Source organism: Sphaeramia orbicularis, chromosome 1 (assembly GCF_902148855.1).
Source record: "Sphaeramia orbicularis chromosome 1, fSphaOr1.1, whole genome shotgun sequence".
In the NCBI taxonomy this organism is placed as follows: Eukaryota; Metazoa; Chordata; class Actinopteri; order Kurtiformes; family Apogonidae; genus Sphaeramia; species Sphaeramia orbicularis.
Genome location: NC_043957.1, coordinates 268542 through 278791, shown reverse-complemented (window position 1 = coordinate 278791; position 10250 = coordinate 268542). Strand labels below are relative to the sequence as shown.

General features: G+C 39.4%; 1 pseudogene; it reads left to right on the top strand.

Annotated features, from left to right (window-relative positions):
- The window catches only part of LOC115419646 (E3 ubiquitin-protein ligase TRIM21-like), a 29485-nt pseudogene continuing 19235 nt past the window's right edge, over positions 1 to 10250 (top strand).

Here is a 10250-nt window from a genome sequence, read left to right as displayed (position 1 = left end):
TCATGTGGTGACGAGCAGTCGTTAGGGTTATGACAAGTAGGGATGAACAGTGAAGGCTGGTTCTGACCCAGGAGGAGGTCTACAGGATCACATTAGTCCACTGGTTCTGACCCAGGAGGAGGTCTACAGGATCACATTAGTCCACTGGTTCTGACCCAGGAGGAGGTCTACAGGATCACATTAGTCCACTGGTTCTGACCCAGGAGGAGGTCTACAGGATCACAGTAGTCCACATAACAGGTGAGGACAACATGGACATCTGAGTCATGTCTTATCCAGTTAGACACTTCATAGAAATTGACACACTAAATGGCAGAAGAGCAGCCTGGGATTAAATTAAAACTGAATTGGTTCCAAAAAAAAAAACAAAAAAACATTACAACTCTTTCTGTCATGAGTAATAATTGTCCAAAGTGGTTCTGAGGGTGCATATTTATCAGGAGACAGGTAGAGCATAAGTGTGAGGTTTTCAAATGTTCAAAGACGTTGCAGTCACTTTCAGTATGGATGATTATTTGTGCCACTAAATGCACATTTGTGAGTGGTCAGTATCAGCCCAGAGACAGATAAAAGCCATTAGCAGGTTCCTGGTGAATGAAGCGCGGATACGTGGATGTGAAAACGTAAAAAGCAGCAGATTGAGGCTCCATTAGAACAAAGACAAACACAGCAGACGGATGATGATGGAGAGTGAGAAAATGTTCAGACTGGAGGCATGTTGACACAGGCTTTTGTTTTTCACTGTGCAGAACGAACACATGACGCATTTCCCAACATGTGGTGATTTACTGAAGGGTTGTTGACCTTCAGCTGATCTAATAACACTGGTCTGATGAGATTCAGGTCTGGAATATTTAGGTTTGATGTTCGATTTGGTGTTGGTGGGTCTACTTCTGAAGATTCTACCAACTTTAAGTCACATCCTCCTCTGTTTTAACCCTTTAAGACCCAATGCTTCTTTTGTGGCAATTCCCAAATTAATTTTTTCTCTCTATTTAACTTTTCTTAATAATTTATCACCATTTAATATAAATATTATTTTATTTGTTTATTTGTCTCAAACTTCAAAGTAAAAAAATAACTAAAAGAAGTCAATTACATATGGACCCATCAATGGTCATTAATCACAGGGAAGTAACAAAATACAATAAATTTAACATAAATGTACGTTTGAACCAACTCATAAATGCAGATTGAGAAGGGACAGAAAGAAGCAAAGGCTTATCTAGTCCTGCCCCTTTCTTATTTTCAGTGTCAGATTCATAACTAAATATATTTCCATCATCATTTATCAATCCCATTAAAATAGATAACAATGAATAATTAGTCAGAACACCTTTGTATTGGTTGCACCACCATTGCCAACCAATATCCTCTGCATTTTTCGTTTTTCACTGCAAATCACATATTTTCCTATATTTAATTTGTTACAGTTAATTTAGATGTTCATGAAAACTCAGAGTAAATTCAAAGGTTATTATATCGAAACAAAATAATTTTAAAAAGTGATTTTTTCATCAAATATATCGATAACTGAATATAAAACCAAAAGTCTCCATCTACTTTCATTGATCCAACTCCATGGGTTTTACTGGTAAATCAGTTTAGGTATCTGGTGAAGTTTTATGCTTCAATCCGCACTGATGCATAAATAATATATAATTTATAGTGTAAATGAAATATATAATTCACCATATGATAAAGTTTAACCTGCCTTTGGCCTCTGTTTACATCAGCAATCATTTATTCATTTTAATTTATTCATAAACAGTGTGTGTTTCAGTCAGATTTCTGATGATGCTCCAAACATTCTGCACATTCAGAACAGATGCCACATGTCAGTATTATGGAGATTTTTAGATTTTTCTGCATCACATTAAGAATATTAAATAAATTAGCTGACAAGACTTCTAAAAGTTTAATACATGAAGGCTCAAACTCAGCAGGTTTTATCCTGATGTCCATCATAGTCGTCTGTTTCCCTTTTGACTTTGACATTTTTACTAAAAAAATTCAGCGTCTGTATGTTAATCCCCAAAATATGCATATTTTCAATGAATATTAAGTTCAGCTGAAAAATTGCAGTAATTACCAAAATTATTTTTTCTTAATCTGTGTATATGGTGGCAGCACACCAGTTGCAGCAGCCCGATGTCCCTAATCATCGAATGCAATCTCGTTTGCTGTACTCTGTGCTGTCAAATGACAATAAAGAGCAATTCAATTCATATTTTTATACTTATATTATTTTCATAACATCAGGAGCTGCAACAATGACTCAAAATATAATGCAGACATAAGTAATTCAAATCTTTTTTTTTTTGAAAAGCAAATAAAACAAAATAGGTATATTTGAAATCCAGAAAATTCTAATAATACAACCAGAGAAAGTGATAATGAAACAAATCATTTGTTGTATGTAGTGGCAAAATTATATGTCACATGTAAGTGTCAAACCCAGGTCTATAGCGCCGCTCATATCTGACATTTGTGTGATTCCTATCTCTATTTAGATCATTATAGAACTAACCCTAACCCCTAACCCAAACCCTAGGTCTATTTAGATCATTATAGAACTAACCCTAACCCTAGGTCTATTTAGATCATTATAGAACTAACCCTAACCCTAACCCTAGGTCTATTTAGATCATTATAGAACTAACCCTAACCCTAGGTCTATTTAGATCATTATAGAACTAACCCTAACCCGAGGTCTATTTTGATCATTATAGAACTAACCCTAACCCTAACCCTAGGTCTATTTAGATCATTATAGAACTAACCCTAACCCTAGGTCTATTTAGATCATTATAGAACTATGTTTATGTTTATGTTTATGTTTACGCATTTGGCAGACGCTTTTTTCCAAAGCGACTTACAGGGGAAAACCAATTAAATCACTCAATCAATCAAAATTTTATTTATATAGCGCGAGATCACAAAAAAAAGTTATCTCTTGACATTTTATATATAGAGTTGGTCAAAACCAGACTCTAAGGCAATTTACAGAAACCCAACAGAATCCTCCAGGAGCAAACACTTGTGACTGGTGACAGTGGCGAGGAAAAACTTCCCTTTAACAGCAGAAACCTGGAGCAGACCCAGACTCCTGGAAGATGGACGACTGACAGGACCAGTTGGGGTTAAAGAGAGAGGGTAGAGAAGGGGAAAAAGAGAGAGCGATAGAGATAGAGACAGGGGGAGAAGGGGGAGAAGGGGGGAGTAGGGGGAGACACATGGAGGCGGTTGAGCATAAGTGAGTGGTGATGATGAGGGCAGGGAAGAGGCCGGACCACCGCAGCAGGTCCAGAGATAATCCTGGAAGAATCTGTGGTTATCCTGGGAAAAACCTTATTAGAATATTTAAAATGGAATGTTTGAAAGTGCTAGGATAGGAGGTGCTCTCGGAAGAGCTGGGTCTTCAGGAGCTTCTTGAAGATAGGCAGGGATGACTCTGTTCTTGTAGCACTTGGTAGAGCGTTCCACCAACGTGGAACGACCCATGAAAAGAGCCTGGATTGTCTTGTACAAGGTCTGGGGACCACCAGACTACGTTCCCCAGACGAGCGGAGTGGTCGTGGGGCGACATAAGCTTTTATTAGTGCACCTAAGTAGGTAGGAGCAGACCCACTGAGGATTTTGTAGGCTAGGATTAAAGATTTGAATTTGATGCGGGCAGCTATGGGTAGACCAGTGTAACTCAATGAGTAAGGGGGTGACATGTGCCCTTTTAGGCTGATTGAAGACCAGACGCGCTACTGCATTCTGGACCATCTGTAGTGGCTTGACAACACAAGCTGGGAGGCCCATTAGAAGAGCATTGCAGTAGTCAAGACGGGAGATAACCATAGTCTGCACCAGGAGCTGGGTGGCCTGTTCGGTTAGGTAGGGCCTGATCTTTCTTAGGTTGAACAGAGTGGAACGGCATGATCGGGTGACAGAGGGAACGTGATCCGTGAAGGTCAACTGATTATCAATCATGACTCCCAAGTTACGTACTACACTGGTAGGAGCCAGAGGTATGGAGTCAATAGTGATGGAGATGTCCTGCTGTATGGTTGGCTTAGCTGGGAAGAGCAGCAGTTCAGTTTTGGACAGGTTCAGCTGAAGGTGATGGGCTTTCATCCATGCAGATATGTCAGAGAGACAGTCTGAGATCCGCGCTGAGACTGTGGAGTCATCAGGTGGGAATGACAGATAGAGCTGGGTATCATCAGCATAGCAATGATATGAGAAGCCGTGTGAGTGGATGATCTGACCCAGTGAGGTGGTGTATATGGCAAAAAGGAGGGGGCCCAACACAGAGCCTTGGGGGACCCCCGTGGTGAAGCGGTGAACTGCTGATGTGTGCCCTAGCCAGGACACACTGAAGGACCGACCAGTAAGGTAAGATTGAAACCAGGAGTGGGCGTGGCCTGTGATGCCCATGTTCCAGAGTATGGATAACAGGATATGGTGACTGACAGTGTCAGATGCTGCTGATAAGTCCAGTAGAATGAGTACTGAAGACTTGGCTGCTGCTCTAGCCTCTTTCAAGGCTTCTGTCACAGACAACAGAGCCGTTTCAGTGGAGTGGCCGATTTTGAAGCCAGATTGGTTGATGTCAAGGAGGTTATTTTGGGAGAGGAATTCTGTGACCTGTTTGAAAACCGCCCTTTCGATGGTCTTAGAAAGGTATGGGAGGAGTGAGACTGGTGGATAATTCTCCACTTGAGTGGGGGTGAGGGAAGGTTTTTTGAGTAGTGGTGTTACCTGCGCTTGTTTAAATACTGTAGGAAATGTTCCTGATGTCAGTGAAGCATTCATCACATGTGTGATTGGTGGTGTGATAGTAGGGGCAACAGACTGTAAGAGGTTGGATGGAATAGGGTCCAACAGGCATGTTGTAGGACGGCTAGAGGAAAGGAGTTTAGACACCTCGTTCTCTGTGAGGGGAGTAAATGAGGGGAATGACGCAGTTGGGCTTTTGTCAGTTGAGTTAGTAGTACCCATAGTCAGGGGAGAGGAAGCAGTATGTGATGATGATGATGTTGAAGAAGGAGGCGTGCAGTCTATGGGTGGATCAGTGAACTAACTGCTGATAGTAGACACTTTATTTGTGAAAAATGAAGCAAAGTTGTCTGCTGTCAGATTAGTAGTGGGTGGTGGAGGCGGAGGGTTGAGTAGTGTTTTAAAGGTTGAGAATAGTTTCTTGGTGTCGGTGGCAGAATGAATTTTGTTATTATAGTAAGCCTTCTTCGCAGCAGTGACACTGGATGAGAAGGATACCAATAGTGACTGGAATGTGATCAGGTCAGAAGAGCTTTTGGTTTTGTGCCATTTTCTCTCTGCGGCTCTGAGGCTCTTTCTTCTGCGCATGCCTGGCGTCTGTCAAACCGCCGGCGGATCTACTCCTAGAAATACAGCTTTTTAACTACTTATTTCTTGCCTTTCAACGCTTACTCACTTGAACCTAACCTCTTAACCGTGTCTTTTTAACTTGACGCCATCAATCCAAACCTCCATCAGGGCAGGTCAGTATTGTCAGTGGATCCTTACCTCTGGCTGTCACCCACCGCTTCCCGCGCTCTGCCACTAACCCTAACCCTAGGTCTATTTAGATCATTATAGAACTAACCCTAACCCTAGGTCTATTTAGATCATTATAGAACCAACCCTAACCCTAACCCTAGGTCTATTTAGATCATTATAGAACTAACCCTAACCCTAGGTCTATTTAGATCATTATAGAACCAACCCTAACCCTAACCCTAGGTCTATTTAGATCATTATAGAACTAACCCTAACCCCTAACCTTAACCCTAGGTCTATTTAGATCATTATAGAACTAACCCTAACCCCTAACCCCTAACCCTAGGTCTATTCAGATCATTATAGAACTAACCCTAACCCTAGGTCTATTTAGATCATTATAGAACTAACCCTAACCCCTAACCCTAGGTCTATTTAGATCATTATAGAACTAACCCTAACCCTAACCCTAGGTCTATTTAGATCATTATAGAACTAACCCTAACCCCTAACCTTAACCCTAGGTCTATTTAGATCATTATAGAACTAACCCTAACCCCTAACCCCTAACCCTAGGTCTATTCAGATCATTATAGAACTAACCCTAACCCTAGGTCTATTTAGATCATTATAGAAGTAACCCTAACCCCTAACCCTAGGTCTATTTAGATCATTATAGAACTAACCCTAACCCTAACCCTAGGTCTATTTAGATCATTATAGAACTAACCCTAACCCCTAACCTTAACCCTAGGTCTATTTAGATCATTATAGAAGTAACCCTAACCCCTAACTCCTAACCCAAGGTCTATTCAGATCATTATAGAACTAACCCTAACCCCTAACCCTAACCCTAGGTCTATTCAGATCATTATAGAACTAACCCTAACCCTAGCCCTAACCCTAGGTCTATTTAGATCATTATAGAACTAACCCTAACCCCTAACCCTAACCCTAGGTCTATTCAGATCATTATAGAACTAACCCTAACCCCTAACCCTAGGTCTATTCAGATCATTATAGAACTAACCCTAACCCTAGGTCTATTCAGATCATTATAGAACTAACCCTAACCCTAGGTCTATTCAGATCATTATAGAACTAACCCTAACCCTAACCCTAGGTCTATTCAGATCATTATAGAACTAACCCTAACCCTAGGTCTATTCAGATCATTATAGAACTAACCCTAACCCTAACCCTAGGTCTATTCAGATCATTATAGAACTTGTGTGCCTGTTACTTTAAACCTTTTCTATTCTCCCTGTGAACACGCTGACTCGTGCTACAGAGCATCCTACACTATCTGCATTGAACATCACAATACATTCTTGAACCATCGTACAGTAGAAGGACATAGAGTGTTTAGTCTGTGGCTGACGCACATGCTCAGTAGAGGGACCCTGAGTGTCTCCTGTCTATCTCATGATGGCTCCAGAATGTTTTGACTACTTGTCAGCTGACTTTCACTTTGCCCTCATTTCTGCCAGAATCATGTCAGTCATGCCATATCTAATGTGTATAAAAACTCACTGCCTGTGCTCCTCCTTACCCCTTTTCCTCCAACACTTTAGATTCATGCTTTTGTTACAGACAGGTTCTCCTTCCAAAGTGTGAATAAAACTCACACATAAGACCAGCTTTGACTTTCATGTTCTCTATCGACAGATTTTTCCACCACATGGACCAGAAACCAATGTCAAACTAAGTCATTAAACTGCAACGATGCACAGTCATACTTTTATCATTTTCTGTTCATGTGTATTATTCAAATATAGGAATGGGAATCGATAAGAATTTTACAATACCGATTCCATTTTTGATTTTGCTTATTGATCTGATTCCTTATCGATTCTCTTATTGATTGTCATTGGGTGAGTACAAACAGGTGTGTTTGCATTAACTGTCTTATATTTCCATCTCTGCACAGAAAATAGAACATATACAGTATGTACAAATAATAAGAACAGATGATGCTAGGTTGGGGGGGGGGCGGGGGGGAATAAAATTAAAGTGAAGCTTAAAACACTTTATTAATTCCTCTATTGCCGCATGTCCATTATATGGTACCAGTTCGACTCGGCACGGCTTGGCTCCCGTTGTTGTGCACCTCATTTCCTTTCCTCTACCTTCAGAAACTTGTATTTAAAGGGGTACGACATTTGTTTCCCGCACCGGAACCGGAACTGGGCCCGGATGACGGCCTGGTGTTCACTCTGCCACTACATTCACAAGCGCCGCTAAGTAGTGAATCAAATACGTGACATTCCTGTAAATGAATCACATGCTGTGGACAAATGTTTGAGAATATTGGAGGGATTCCACCCTTTAGAAGACGTGGAAGCTTTGACAGTGTCCCAGTGGACCTGGTGTGGTCTGTTTGGACCTGGTGTGGTCTGTTTGGACCTTTTCTGTCTCAACGCCATGTTGTCTACGTTCTGACCAAAACAATGCAGTGTACGCGTGATGTCATCGCACATGTGCAACGAAGGTGGAATCAATAAATAGAATTGTTGAGCAGGCAGGAAATGATTCAAAGGAATCGAACTACTGGGAACCAGTTCTCAAAAACAGCCGGTTCTCAATTCCCATCCCTATTTATGTATACTATTAATCAAAAATATTAATATATATTGTATAATGAGAAGCTTCAAAACACTACGCTGCAATAAACTGTAGTTTGGATTATAAGTTAAGTTTTGTAGGAAGTTTTTCCAAATTATACTGGTCTATGATAAAATGCTTCCAGAATAAAAGTAGTGAAACTTTACCAAGTTTGAGTCACTAATAAAGAAAAGTTAAGTACAAATACTGGTTGGTAGTAGTTTCAAAGACACAGTTCTTGGTCAAAATAATGAGTGAATGTGTTTGTGTCAGAGACAAACACTGTCTGTACATTACAATACATACATTTACAAGTTCTTTACACTGGAGCATTTATAATTCTATTGTATAAATGAGTATAAAACCATTTATATGTGAAATAACACTTCATCATATACAGTGAAACAACTAAACAGCAGTTTGTCATTTGTTTTAATTTAATCTTATATTTAAGATTTGGCACATTTAACCTCTGAAGCACAAAACAAAACCAAAAAAAAAAAAAAAAAAAAAAAATCAAATAAAATTGCAGACCAGTGTTATTAGAGCAGCTGAAGTTCAACCTCAGTCTGAAACATGATCACATCCACTCACATATAGTCAATAATGTACACTGGTATGAATATCTGTTTATTAGTAATACTGATAATTATTACAGTAATAGCAAATCATTATTTATTAGTATTTGAATGGCTTATTTTAAGGTCCTGAATGAAAAATGGGTGTTTATTTAGAAACAGTTCTTTGTGGTTTTAGAGCAGGGGTCTGGTACCTATGGCTCCTGGGTCCAAAAATCATAAGGAACATTTTGAAATGCACTGAATGAGTCATTACTTTTTAACATTGTTATAGGCCTAAAACCTTCTAACCTCATCTATCTGCAAAGTGTGTAGGCTATACATGGAATAAATATATATTTTTGACAACATATAAACCGAAATGTATTATTTTCTTGCCAAATTCAATACAAGATGTTCAATTTGCATTTGTTCGTAGTTTGTAAGTAAGCCACCATACATGAAAGTGGAGCTTTTCCCCCATTACACAACATAATTATTTTTGGAAACAGTGTCCATCATCATCATCATCATTATTATTATTATTATTATTATTATTATTATTATTATATTATTATAATATATATATATATTTTTTACAAATCTTGAATGTTTTCTTTCATGTAGTTGTATAATTTCATAAATACACCAGACTTTGCATTATTGTAATGTTAAATAGTGAAATAACAAAATAATCACAGAGGCTAAAGCAGAGCAGCCACCTCATGGTAAATGTGGATGGGCTTAAATACATTTTCATGGCTACAGTCAGAATTCTTTCTTCTGTTTCGAAACGAAAATGGCTCTTTAGATTGGGAAGCTTGATTTAGAGCATTAAATAAAGACTAAACAAACGACAAAACAAACATAAGATGCAAACAGACAAAAATTAGTCTTTATGTTTTTTTTTTTTTTTAATTTACACAACTTTGAGTGAAATGTTTTAGCCGAAGACAAATACATATACAACACACCGAGCACTGATAGCTGTGTAGATGCTGTTCTTCCTGGAGAATGATCACATAATATATAAATTCCGTTACATACTATGTAAATGATACATCCACTTCTTTACCAACATGGGTGTCACAGAGAAAGCCACAATCATCTCATCAGTATTCCAGGTATGTGCACTATGTTCTGTTCACCTCATGGTTTTGATCGACCAATAGAAAACCGGCGCTACCTGCACTGTAGCCACGCCGCTCTGTGACCTCATTCTAGGTTTGGGAAAAGTGACGAGAAATCCACTTTGCATATGGACTGTTCACCACTGAGTAGGGATGGGAATCGAGAACCGGTTCTTTTTGAGAACCATTTCCCAGTAGCTCGATTCCTTGGAATCATTTGCCTGCCTGCTTAACGATTCTGCTTATCGATTCCACCTTCGTTGTGTATGCGTGATGACGTCACACGTACACTGCATTGTTGGGTCAGAACGTAGCCAACATGGCATTGAGGCAGAAACGATCTAAACTGATGACACCAGGTCCACTTACTTGGAACACTGTCAAAGCTTCCATGTCTTCAAAAGGGTGGAATCCTTCCAATATGCTCAAACATTTGTCGACAGCATGT